Source organism: Triturus cristatus, chromosome 6 (assembly GCF_964204655.1).
Source record: "Triturus cristatus chromosome 6, aTriCri1.1, whole genome shotgun sequence".
NCBI lineage: Eukaryota > Metazoa > Chordata > Amphibia > Caudata > Salamandridae > Triturus > Triturus cristatus.
Genome location: NC_140589.1, coordinates 209,775,732 through 209,789,049, shown reverse-complemented (window position 1 = coordinate 209,789,049; position 13,318 = coordinate 209,775,732).

Genomic DNA, 13,318 nt, shown 5'->3' with positions numbered 1-13,318 from the left:
TTAAATTTATGCTTGTGCGGTTGGTGAATTTTACGATTCACAATTCCCCCGCAAGGGATTTAACACCTATTACATGACCACCAGGTATATGTATGTTGCCCTACTGTTAAAAACATATTGTCAGGATTTATAGTTCTTATTTTAACAAACCATGAGCTAACACATTCATGCCATTGGTCAGTTGCATTGTGTATCCCTTATTTACTTATGCAATTTCTCAGTATTCTTTTCAAAAGGCACTGTGTGCATGAGCAGTTCCATAGTGCCTGGGTTTTTGTTTCTGCCATCAACGTTTATAATGTGTATTGTGCTGATGTCATTAGCTGTATTCTGATTATGCCCTTAGTAAGCAATATGTGGGGAGCTAGAGACTTTGAATATCCAATACACAGACAATTAAATCACAGTTTCAAAGCTATTTATTCAGGCCCTTTGGTGGGTGTTTCACCGGATGGAAATATCAGTTTCATTACCCTTTCTGTTCGGCGCCAATTATTATAGATGTATTTTTTTCATCCTGATCAACCCATCGGTGGTCATAGGTACTAATCAGATGATGTAAAGTGACTTTCGTTGTCTTAATTTTTTCACGCTATTTACCCCTCACTTTCCCACACTCGGTCACTCTTGTGTATTTACTTCAAGCTGTCTGGCCACTGCATCATTTTTAGGTCTCGCCTAGCGAATGCAGCGCATGCGCTGCTTCGCCTTGGCAAGACGATTGTTGTCGGTTTGGTGCGTGAAGGGAGACAAAACGTGCGCGCCTGGACAGGCGATGTGCATGTGCACGTCTCGTGTCATTTGAGAACAACCCTCCTGCCCCGCGCTTTCACGGCGACAGTTTATTTACATAAGGTGAAGGCATTTAACGACTTCTCTCCATGCGTACGTCGCGTGCACGCTACTGAACGCGTCCTTATATTTGCTGCGCTACGGGGCCCGGCTGTCATTCTCCCAAAGTCTGAAGCCGTGAACAGTTGCCAGCCCATTACTTACTGCATGTTGCGGCTGCTAGACATACGGGTACCTGTAATGAAAATAAATGCCCAGTCTAGCCTAGAACGTTCCTACACGATTAGGAGGCATTGCCTAATGATACTGCACCAATGTGAGTCATGAGTTCTCGGTCACCGCTCATACTTGATTCATGTGTTGTCACTCGAGCACCAGTCAACCTGGATCTTTGTCTGTGTCCCTAGGAGGTTACTGACCATCCTGGATTGGATGTGTGGTAGTTACGACCCACGTATCCACACACTACGAGGCCCTGGAGCCCATCTTTATCCCAATTTACTTATGAGAAAAAAAACGCTCATTCTCAAGTAAGTGCTAGCAGCACCTTTTGAAGGTTGTAATTCATCCCCTTTACCCACCTTACACTTCCTATAGGGACACAAGCCTAATGTAATTTTTTTCCTCTCATCTTCTCGGACTTAGGAGCCTCAGGGCCCACGCTTCTTAGTCTGCAGCCTGATTTTTCGTGCTGCTATTAATCGGTAAACATCTCTTGTCATTACCCTTCATTTGCATGTTTGTTACCCCACATCAACGGATTAATGTACATTATCTGATTGCTTCTAGGTGCTCCTCCTTCCCCTCCCTCCACTCTTTGGTCCTGATGAAGACCCCAGGATAAGGATCAAATTACCTTTTTAGGTCGAGCCTGTAGCAGCGCGCATGCGCTGCCCTGGCGAGACTTTTTGTAAGGGGCTTTGAAAAGCTCACCACACGCTCGTGCGTGTGGTTTTGTTTTCTTCATAGGCTATTGGGCTTTGCGCGCGTCTTTCTAAGAAAGACAGCACGCAATTGGGCAAAGGCGGGCGCATGTGCCGCTTTTGCTCCGCCCACGGCCTATTGCTTGCGGTTAGCCGTATGGGCCACATCTGTTTTCCATTATCATGTACAGATGCGTGCGCGATAATGCAAAACAGATGTCACGCTGTGGCGCGCGTGCGCACCACTCACGTGCTTGTTTAACTTCGCAAGTGATTGAAAATGAACGCAACATAAACCAATAGGGACATGCAGTGTGGATTTTCATCAATATCTTTTTTATTGCCCTTTGCCATAAAGTATGTGTGCTAATATTCAAAAGAGCCAGTTGAGCATGCCTTTTACTTCATAGCTTCTCGGGGGTGTAAATGGAAAATAAATAACAAAAAGGAGCATAGTGTCACTTTATGCACCAGGCATCCGTCTCTTCCTCAAGAATGCATCAATATACACCGTAATTTCTAGGTTCATTGTCCTGGCCCTGTGAGTGGTAATACCATAGTCTTCTCTCATACTCCACAGCTACAAGTTATTTGTCGTTCTGAAGCCCTAAAATCTTGAGTGGTTTCACTGGAAGGAAATTATCAGTTTGTCTTTTTTTTTTTTTTTTAACACGTGCCAAAGCCGGTGTCATCATCCGCTCCTCGAGATGGCATGCAGCCATAGGGGCTCCGTAAATTGAGCTCTCTGGGTGACTAAACAGTTGGTGCAGCATTGGCAGGAAAGCCTCCTTCAGAGCAGAGCCCTACCGTATGCTCTGCAGCAAATGCAACAGTTATGTCGCCGCCAACCTCGGGTTTCAAATTACACTGTCCCTTCTTGCACAGCAGCACGGACGCCATCCTTGCATCGAGAAAGCGGAAGTGCAGGCTCCTGTCCCAACATGACCATTTAAGATTTTGTAACTGAAGCCTTGAGAATCCAACAGGTTCACTCTGTATGCCTAAGCCGCTCTTCCTATCAACTGCTAGTCTGTTTTGAAGAAGTTTCTACGTTACCTGTTCGGTCATAGCTGAAAAACCCTCCACCAGGGATCGTTTTTTATCTTCAAATCAGCACAAACTCTCTGGTGAACCACGTTTAGTTTTGCTTAGTTTTTGACTCAGTCTAGTGTCCTAGCCCAACCACCAACAATGTCATTCAAATGTATAAGTAGTAGGCAGGGTCGCCAACTCTTTATGTTACAGTTCTGACGTTGTCTAGACCTTGCTCCGTGATCCATAAATGCTTTACGGGGCAATACTGCTCTATTGGCATGATCTGCAACCCTAGTCAAAGTAGCTGTGTGCATCAGTATGGCAACTGTTTTACATTGAGGTTTGTGTAGTTCTGATGACGTTTTAAGCTGCCTGTTCGGGGGATTTCCTCTAGTTAATATAGGCTTCTACCCACAAGATACCATCTCTTGTATATATAAAAACAAGCATTTGCAATACAATAGGTCTCACATGTATGCAAATTTGAGCTATTGACATTGCAAATGACCATGCCTTTCATTTATTTTTTCGTTTTTAAGACACAAATAAAAGGCATTGTCATTTACAATACCAATAGCTTAAACTCGCGTAAATGCAAGACCTATTGCATTGCAAAAGCTTGTTGTCTTTGTTATAACCAGTGTATGTTCCAAGTTTAGTTTTTTTTTTTTTTTTTTTTTAAACTTTCAAAGAGTGATTCTAATAAATGTTAAATTACATGGGCGCTTCAGCACATACACTACAAACTTACTTGTGCATGTTATTTTTGTTCTGACTGTTCCCACTCTTTAATTCAAATGATTGCATATGTATTGGTAGTTCAGACTGTACAATGGTTGCACTCTTCTGGTTACTCCATGATTTGTTTTTGTTCGACGCTTTAAAATACCTTTGTAATGATCTGTATTTACAACGTTTTGCTCTTGTGAATGTCGCTGTTGGCGAACCTCCCACTATTATCAGTGATGACCGGATGCCTCTTTAAAATCCTACAGTTTTGCCTCATAATTATGTTAATTTGTGCTACTTCTTTGGAGCATGTGGTGATCTTTCTAATTTTGCAATCAATATTGCCTTTTGCAGTACTTCTTTCTTATCGTGATCTGCAAGTCTTTCCCATTCTGTTGTGCTCTGCATAATCCTTTTTCAATAATCTTGAGATACTGAAGTGCTGAAAATCCTATCTGTCTAAGGTCATTCCATCGGTTCCTCCTTTGTTGTCCTGTTTCAATTTATCCCTAGCAATTCCACATATGGAAGACTCCAAATGAAGTTGTTGTGATGAAAACTCTCAACATGCAATATGCTGTTGCTGTTTGTTGGAAAGTAGTTTGAATTTGTCCTCCTATCAAAGATCTCAGTGCCTAAATATATGCCTTGTGATTTGCTCATAGTATATACTAGTGTCAGGTTGAATTGTTCAGTAGTTCCAGATATTCTTCAAACTCTCCTTCGATGCCATCCCAGATTATCAATAGGTCAACGATAAACCTCAGCATTATTATTTTTCTCTAGTGTTTCCCCACCAGCTCTTTGTTAGATTTGCCAAACTTGATGATAAAGAAACTCCCAAGGCCGTCCCCCGTTTTTGAAGAAACACGTCACTATTGAAGAGGAAAAAGTTGCTTTTGAAGCAGACGTCCATCATTTCTATTAACATTTTATTTTTGTTGTTCCCACATAATCATTGATGCCAGTGCACAGTAACACTACATCCACTGCGACGAGTTTATATGTTGTACTCCAATGTATATTCTGTTAGATATGAACTTAAACCTTTTATAGAGGATGATGAGGGAAATCCCGGTAGCTTGGAATGCTTTCAAAGTGAGATTCTGCAGCCGAGACAATTGGGTTTCCCCGGTGGCTGTTGCACACATTAATGAATTGCAGACAAAAAATATATTATAGGTATTACTGAATCTTCGGTGTCCATCCATCATTGCCTATTAGATCCAGTTCTTTCCATCTATTGAGGTTTGAGTCATACCACTCTTCAAGCACTTCTGTCAGACTGTGCCTCAGTTTTTCTTAACATTTTGTCAAGTATTTGCCTTTCAAGTTTTTAATGTATGCCTCACAATGTTTCCTCCTTTGTTGGCTAGTTTTATTTCTATAGTGATTGAAATATCCTGAAAGCCTGTCAAAAGCATCCTTGGTTCTTTTTTGGGTAAGATAATAACATTTGTAAAAATAATTTTCTACGGAGTGTGGTTTAATACTTTATATTCGATTTTGGTGAATAAATGTATGCATTTTTGTAAAGGTTTTTTGACAGAAAATATCTTGGTTAATGCCAGACCTAACAAGCATAGGCAAAGTCAATAGCTCGTGCCTTTGAGAGATTTATAGGCTTTGTAATTTTTTGTTAGCAATGTTATGCAGCATGGCTGAAAGTAAAGGGAAAAAAGCACTATGATGCCGTCAACGATGGCCAGGTTATAGCACTTTTTTTTATACTTTCAACCATGCAGCAAAGTAGCCATGCTGCTGCACAACGTGGCTAAAATCATTCAGAAAGCAAAATAGCTCTTGTCCATGCAAGAGCTATTTGGCTTTGTCTAGGCTTTTTTCTGGTGGGAGGAGTAAAGGTGAGACAGGACAAGCAACACTGTGTAGGAATAGGGTGTGGGAGGTAGAGGTGGGGGGGCGGAGGGGGTGTTATGAGGCCAGAAATAACAGGTGGGAGGAGATGGTTGTCATGGGGCAAGCAACAACAGGAAGGGAAAGACTCAGGGAGGAACAACAGGCAAGCAATGACCCAGGCGGTGGAACCAACGACAGAGCAAGCAATGATACAGGAGGGGGGCGGGGCAAGCAAATACGTGGGGAGAGAAATGATGGGGTAAGAAAAAAAAATACTTCAATCCCAGCGTGAACAGAAGAACACTAATCAAACACGCATTTACAATGCAATGGTCTCGGCATTGTTAAAGTTAGAGCTATTGGCATTGCTCATGACATTATTTTTGTTTGTTTTTGTTTTTAAAACATTTAAAGAAACGGCATTGTTATTTACAATGTCAATAGCTTAATCACTCTCAAATGCGAGACCTATTGCATTTGCACCTACACACACAGCCACAAACACAAAGCCACCCACACACACAAAGCCACTCACATAGAGCCACCCACAGAGCCACCTACATATACACACACACACACACACACACACACACACACACACGCACACACAGTAGCCCACTGACCTATTTACATTATGTGCACTTTGTGATCTGCATGGTACATGTTCTTTGCTGCAGGCACATTAACCCTATGTGCTACCTTTCCAGGAGTCAAAACTTCCACTAGACAAAACTCCGATCTCTCTCTAGGAAGAACATTAAACACCATAGTCATCATGACATTTTTATTGTTGCCGAAAATTGCTGGAGGCCAGGAAGGAGGCAGCAAGCGCTTTTAAAACCTTTAATTTACTTGCAAACAATGTCTCAACCCAAAGTCAGCGCCCGGTCACACCGGTTGCACTGCCCTAGAGCTGCCCCTTCTCAAGGGTCCTGTGACCTCAGTGACAGAGTCACTGTTGTTCTTGGCTGTGCTGCTTCATAGGCCTGCTAGCAAGACTGGGGGTGAACTTCAGTATGGATTGTGGTGGACAAACCTTGAAGGTTAACCCAGACTTGCCAGTGCTAGGGTCCACCTGCTGGTGCTAAGACACCAGCGCTTCTAAGGTCTTGCGAAGCCTTCTAAGGTCTAGCATGGGATTGTGCTCTCTCAGGAGAGTCGTCTGGTGGACTGGTTATTAAGGCTGAACCTGGTTCCCCAGTTCCAAATTCAGCAGCTCTGGCCATAGTGCCACATCATCTCCCCCACTGAACACCATACTGTCCCACTGAGAAAAACTCACACTGCCTTCAACTACAACCCAATTGCTGCCGGCTATAAACACCTGGATGAGGCTCAATTTAAATGACGCAATCGACAAGAGCAATATGCGGCCTACAAAAAAAAGTAACATCATCCTTGAAAAAGCAAACACTCATAGGGGAATGCAAAATTTAGCAAACCATGTGAAATGCAAGCAGGAACAACATTGTTACCTTAACGCTTTTACACTCACTATTCAGAAATCAGTGAGTGCTTTTGCCTGAAAGGGGCCTTGAATGGTCCCATTTCAATGTCCATTGCTGATATCTTACAAAACATTAGCAGTATGGTAAAAAGACCACATACCTGGACGCAGTGCTGCAGTACACATTTTGTTTTCCAATCCACACTTTGCAGAACCTCCAGGATTGGTGCACTAGTTGCAAGCCCCGGGAAAACAAAGACAAGAAAAAAAAAAATAGCGCTTCACTGGCAAACTCTGTAAAAGTGGCGCTAATGTGTTTGGGTGTGAATAAAATCAATCTGGCCAGTTTGCTACCACTGTCTTACTTTATTTAGTTATTTTTCATATTTTTAACCTTTTATTCCAGATGCTGCACCTTAGAATTAAAATACGACATTTCCAGCAAAAAGGATTTTCTTTTTTGGATCCATTTCACAGGGGAGCAAATAAAAGAAAGTAGAGGAAAGAGAGTGAGAACCCCATCTTGAAGTTAAGGTTTTCAGTAAGAGAAGAACTGCTAGACAGAAAGAGAGGGAAGAATGAAAGAGGGGGGGGGGGCAGCTGAAGCGGCAGAGCAGAAGCGGACACTATTTTTCTTCTCTAAGTAAGAAGGAAAAGACAGAGTCCTGTTACTTCTCTGCCGCCAGTGAACCATGTGAAATGCAAGCAGGAACAACATTGTTAGCTTAACGCTTTTACACTCACTATTCAGAAATCAGTGAGTGCTTTTGCATGAAAGGGGCCTTGAATGGTCCCATTTCAATGTCCATTGCTGATATCCTTACAAAACGTTAGCAGTATGGCGAGAGGCCATGCACTGTATGCAGTTGGACTGCGAGGCCATTCACTGTATGGAGCTGGACGGAGAGGCCATGCACTGTATGCAGTTGGACTGAGAGGCCATTCACTGTATGGAGCTGGACTGAGAGGCCATGCACTGTATGCAGCTGGAGTGAGAGGCCATTCACTGTATGGAGCTGGACTGAGAGGCCATGCACTGTATGCAGTTGGACTGAGAGGCCATGCACTGTACGCAGCTAGACTGAGAGGCCATGCACTGTATGCAGCTGGACTGAGAGGCCATGCGCTACATGCAATCAGGCAGAGACATGCAGTATGCACAGGAATAAAGAGAGGCCAAGGACGGCGCATGCAGTCAGTCCTGTTAGCTGAGTACAAGAAGACAGTCAGAGCTGCAGGCACACACACATCTCTCCCAATCGGTTCATTCCTGGGGAGGGCACCCTGCAGCAGAGGGGCCACAACCTAAGAAGGCAGCCAGGTCTTCGCCGCCAGGTATGGACAGAATGAGAGGCAGCGGGACTCAGGGGCTGCTATACTCTCCATTTTCAATCAGTCATATGATCACTAGGGCCTCAGTCTAGACTCTAGAGGGAACACCTCTCTCCCAGATCCACAAGCACACAGCTGACCCCAGAGACAGAGAGGTGAAACACGGGCATATATACTGTCTGCATGGAGCCGCCCCAACCCCACCTTTGTTACTCTTTCCCCAGACCCGGATACTGCGAGGGAGAAGAAGGCGCGGTCTTCTCTAGGTAATGAGAGATGTCCTACCTGTGTGGGGGGTACCACCATGCACCCCCATACAGCGAGCCTGGGGATGGGTCCGCGTACACTATGTGCGGCGCAAGACATCTCCTACATGTGAAAGGTGGGGGGCCTTCCTACACTGCCAAGCTTGCAAGCGGACATATTTTTAACCTTTTATTCCAGATGCTGCACCTTAGAATTAAAATACGACATTTCCAGCAAAAATGATTTTCTTTTTTGGATCCATTTCACAGGGGAGCAAATAAAATAAAGTAGAGGAAAGAGAGTGCGATCCCCATCTTGAAGTCTAAGTTGTCAGTTAGAGAAGAACTGCTAGACAGAAAGAGAGGGAAGAATGAAAGAGTGGGGGGGGGGGCAGCTGAAGCGGCAGAGCAGAAGCGGACACTGTATTTTTCTTCTCTAAGCAAGAAGGAAAAGAAAAAATGTCCTGTTATTTCTCTGCCGCCCGTCCTCGAGCGCCAGGAAACGCAGAGCTTTAAGAGATCAGCAAGAAGAGGCGACCCCACGTCCCGCTCCGTTCCGACCGCGCGCAAAATGGCCAATCCTTCCGATGTTAAATTAAAAGAAAAAAAAAAAAACACGCCCACCACGTGTAAAAGGGGCAGGGAGTAAAAAAAAAAGTGAAAGACGCGAAAAAACACGCCTCCCAATCCGAAAAAGACGGGGCTTGTTTCGAGAGACAAAGCTCTTCTCTAATGGCTGACCAGCATTTAAGAGGCCAGCCAAAGGAGAAGAGGCGAGAAGAGGGGCGGGTTCAAGCCCCATTTCTGAAAAACATTAAATCTCGCGAGCGAGACTGCGCAAGCGCAGCCTTCGCTAGCCAAGACCTAAAAAGCTATCAGTGCTTGCTAGTGAAGATAAAGTGAAACCGTCACTCTTTAACCAATCAGTAACCAGCAAATAAGAGGGACAATGAGGCCAACAAATGGTAAGCAATGGGTGGGCTTCAAGTCCCTTTTAGTTAACAGAACACACTTTTAAATCAGGATATATATCACCAAGTCCTCTGCACAGATTCAAAGGATGACGACGCCGTGTCCAGGTTCAAAAAAAGATTTATTGCTTACACAGCCGGGCTGTGTAAGCAATAAATCTTTTTTTGAACCTGGACACGGCGTCGTCATCCTTTGAATCTGTACAGAGGACTTGGTGATATGAAGCGGGCGTTGCTGGGGTAGCCCGTGGCAGACGACGCACCCTCTGGTTTGGTGTGTGTGTGGCGGCAGTTACCTGAGTGCGGAGGAGAATATATATATATATATATATATATATATATATATATATATATATATTACCTACTGGCAGTCGCCAGTAGGTACAGTTAGGACCTTGTTTCTATTCAAAAAGCGTTTTTTCTTTTGCCAATATCTTTGACTCTGTTTGATGAATCTTCGTGAAATTTTCAAAACTAATGGCCAACTCACTTCAGCTGGTGCCAATTTTGGGGTGATTCGTCAAGTGGGGGCCAAGAAAAAGGGGGTGGTGGTGTCCCAAAATGCGTTTTCTCCATGTTAAACTTCCAGAGGAAACCAGTGAATTGTCAGCTTCAAAATGTTGATGTAACCTTTTTTATCTACGAATTATACATATATATAGTTCTCAGGTCAGATCAGTCGAGACACTGTATTTTGGATGTCGAACTACTCATAAAAAACAAATCACTTGCATACGAAACTACATTGGAAGGCGACCGCTGGTAATTCATTATTACACGCAGCAAGTCATCATCCTGCACACTTGATCCACAGCATCCCCTTCAGGGAGATGTTGCGGATCAGAAGAATTTGCACTACTGACTCTGATTGTTTCAGAGCTCAGTCTGAAAGCCGAGCTAGATTTTTGAGACGAGGATACACCACCAGAGTGGTAGATCAAGCCATGTCTAAAGCTAATGAGCGGGGCAGAACACGGGCATTGGCCATTAAACCATCTATTGACCATGCCAACATGTCAGGGACATCACAGCCACCTAGACTTATTTTAAATTATAGCAATCAACATCAAACTATAAGGAGAATAATTAATAAGAACTGGGCGTTGGTTAGAAATGATCTGGTTTTGGGCAGTACCCTCTCTCGGTCACCTAATTTGACCTTTAGAAAGGCACGCTCAATGAGTGATTTCCTTGTCAAGAGTAGCCCGGAGTTGGATCAAAACACAATGTGGCTTACAGCCAGCAAAGGCTTCATTAAGTGTGCGAGCTGCAAAGCGTGTAAACATGGAGTCAACAAAACAGAATACACAACTCCATTTAGTAGCCGGATCATTAAAATTGACAAAAAAAAAACTCACGTTATGTGCTGGAGTGTCCTTCTGGGCTACGCTACGTGGGTAGCACAAGGCTCCAAACGCATTAAAGGATACTCCAGCACATTCGGGATATCAATAATGGCGATCCAGCTTACCCAGTAGCTCGCCACTTTGATGAATTTCATGCAAGAAGATCTAGTGAGTTGCGATACTATGTGATTGACTCGGTTCTTCCGCCAAGAAGAGGCGGTAATCGAGACGCTCTGTTGAGGAAATTGGAAACTAGATACATATTGGAAATGGATAGCAAAATTCCAAATGGATTGAATTCTAGTGAGGACTTTTTTACCCATTTGTAAATTGTCAGTTCCTCGAGATTTGATCCAGATGTATCTATTTACGTACGCTGCTAGTTTTTAAACCAATTTTTGAAATTGTATTTATATTTTTTTTAGCACAATTTTGCACATTAGGTTGGTAGGCAATTTTATGTGACATCAGGTAGACAACAACTTATACAATCATGACTTGGTTTGTTTTAATATTAGCCCATTTGGGCCTTAGTGTTTTTGTGTCTGGCGGAGTAGCAACGAGGTATATTCGCATATTGCATAATATGATATTCAATATGGAGAGTACCGATGTTGCCATTTTATTTAAGATGTCAACATTAGAATTTTGTATTTTATCCTAATGGTTTTTTCTTGGTTCTTTTGCATATTTTATTTACTGTTGACATATTGAATGTATCACAGTGGTTGCAAATTGCCCGTTTTTAAACCAGTATTTTGATAATGATTCCTTTAATAATTTGGCTTTTATATTGTATCTATTTATTAATCAAGTCAGGAACATATTTATGGTATTTATATCATTACTATGCGTTACTCTGCACATTCATGTTTTGTGTATTGATGGAGGAAAAGTTACCTTGTGAACTACTCTGCCTTCTTCCATTTCCATGATGAGCAAAAGGAAGTGATTGCTGTGTTTTCATGAGTACTGTCACTTTAAATTGCGAGATGTGAGCCATGTGACGTATCATGTGATCAAGGCCCCTAGAGGGCTGAAACGCGTAATGGCGGCGGTGCTGGGCACTGAATAAACTTCAAAAGCACAGAATTTTGGGTTTGCGTCGTCCTTTCTGATACGAGAAGTGTGGGACAAGATTCGGACATATATATATATTGGAAAAGTATGGGCCTGCTCAGTGGCGATGAGTTCAAAATTTTGAAAACCAACTACCCGGTGATTCCAGTTTTTTGATTCCCAAAGTGCACAAAGATCCAGCCAAGCCCCCAGGGAGACCAATCATCTCCGCAAGATCCAGTATGATGAACATTTCACGTTATATTGACTTCTTTCTTCAGGATCATGTAATAAATCTTCCCTCATATTTACAAGACACTGGGGATTTCCTGAGAAAAATAGGCACTGTAACCTGGCAAGATGACTTTCTCCTGATGACATTAGATGTCACGGCCCTCTATACCAGCATCCACCATTTGGATGGAATCAGGGCAGTGGAACATTTCTTACGGACCAAACCTGTTCACATGTCACAACACAGTAAGATGCTAATTGAGATGATTCAGATCTGTTTAAACAACAACTATTTCTTATTCCAGAATCAGGTATACCAACAGATGCGAGGTGTGGCGATGGGGGCTTGCTTCTCCCCCAGTTACGCCTGTTTACATATGGGACTGTGGGAGGAGCAGGTCCTCAGAGTGCGTTTTGGTCATGTCATCAATGACAACATCATAGCCTGGTATCGTTATATTGACGATTTGTTTATAATCTGGAAGGGTTCTGAAGCCTCAGCTCATGTGTTTGTCAATGACATCAATGTGAACAGTTTGAATTTGGTCTTTACAGCTTCCGTGAGTAATGTTTCAGTTAACTTTTTAGACACAGAAGTTTTCATCAGGGATAGTCACTTGGAGACCAAATTACATCGTAAGGCCACGGCAGGCAACACAATCTTGCACGCTTCTAGTCATCACCCCGAACACCTGGTGCGCAGTATTCCCTATGGTGAAATGCTGCGCATCAGAAGGATTTGCAGTAGGGATATTGACTGCGTGTCAGCCCAGTTGGAAAGCAGGAAACGTTTCTTAAACAGAGGTTATTCCATCAAAGTGCTTGATTTAGCAATTCACAAAGCCAATTCTGTTACACGCTTGGCAGCACTTAGTAACTGTCCTGCCTCCAATCGAGTGCCTGAACAAGGAGGCCCCAACTCGGAGCCACCTAGATTGATCACCACGTATAATCGTCAACATAGAAAGGTGCGATCAATCTTTAACAAAAACTGGCCGTTGGTCCAAAATGATCCGATCCTAGGTGAACAGTAGCCCAAACTCCCAGTGATTACATTTCGTAGATGTCGTTCTATGAATGACATGCTGGTTAAGAGTAGCCCTGAAGTCAGTATTAGCAGTACCTGGTTACAGAGCTCTAAGGGTTTTTTTAAATGTGCAAGCTGCAAGGCTTGCAGATTTGGAAAAAATAGGACATCATATACAACACCCTTTAGTGATGCTCCAACTCCAATCTCCAAGAAACTGTCTTGCAAGACGGAGTTTGCCGTGTATGTGTTGGAGTGTGCATGTGGCCTGCAGTATGTTGGGAGCACCAAGCTGCAGGTTCACAAACGCATTCTCCAGCA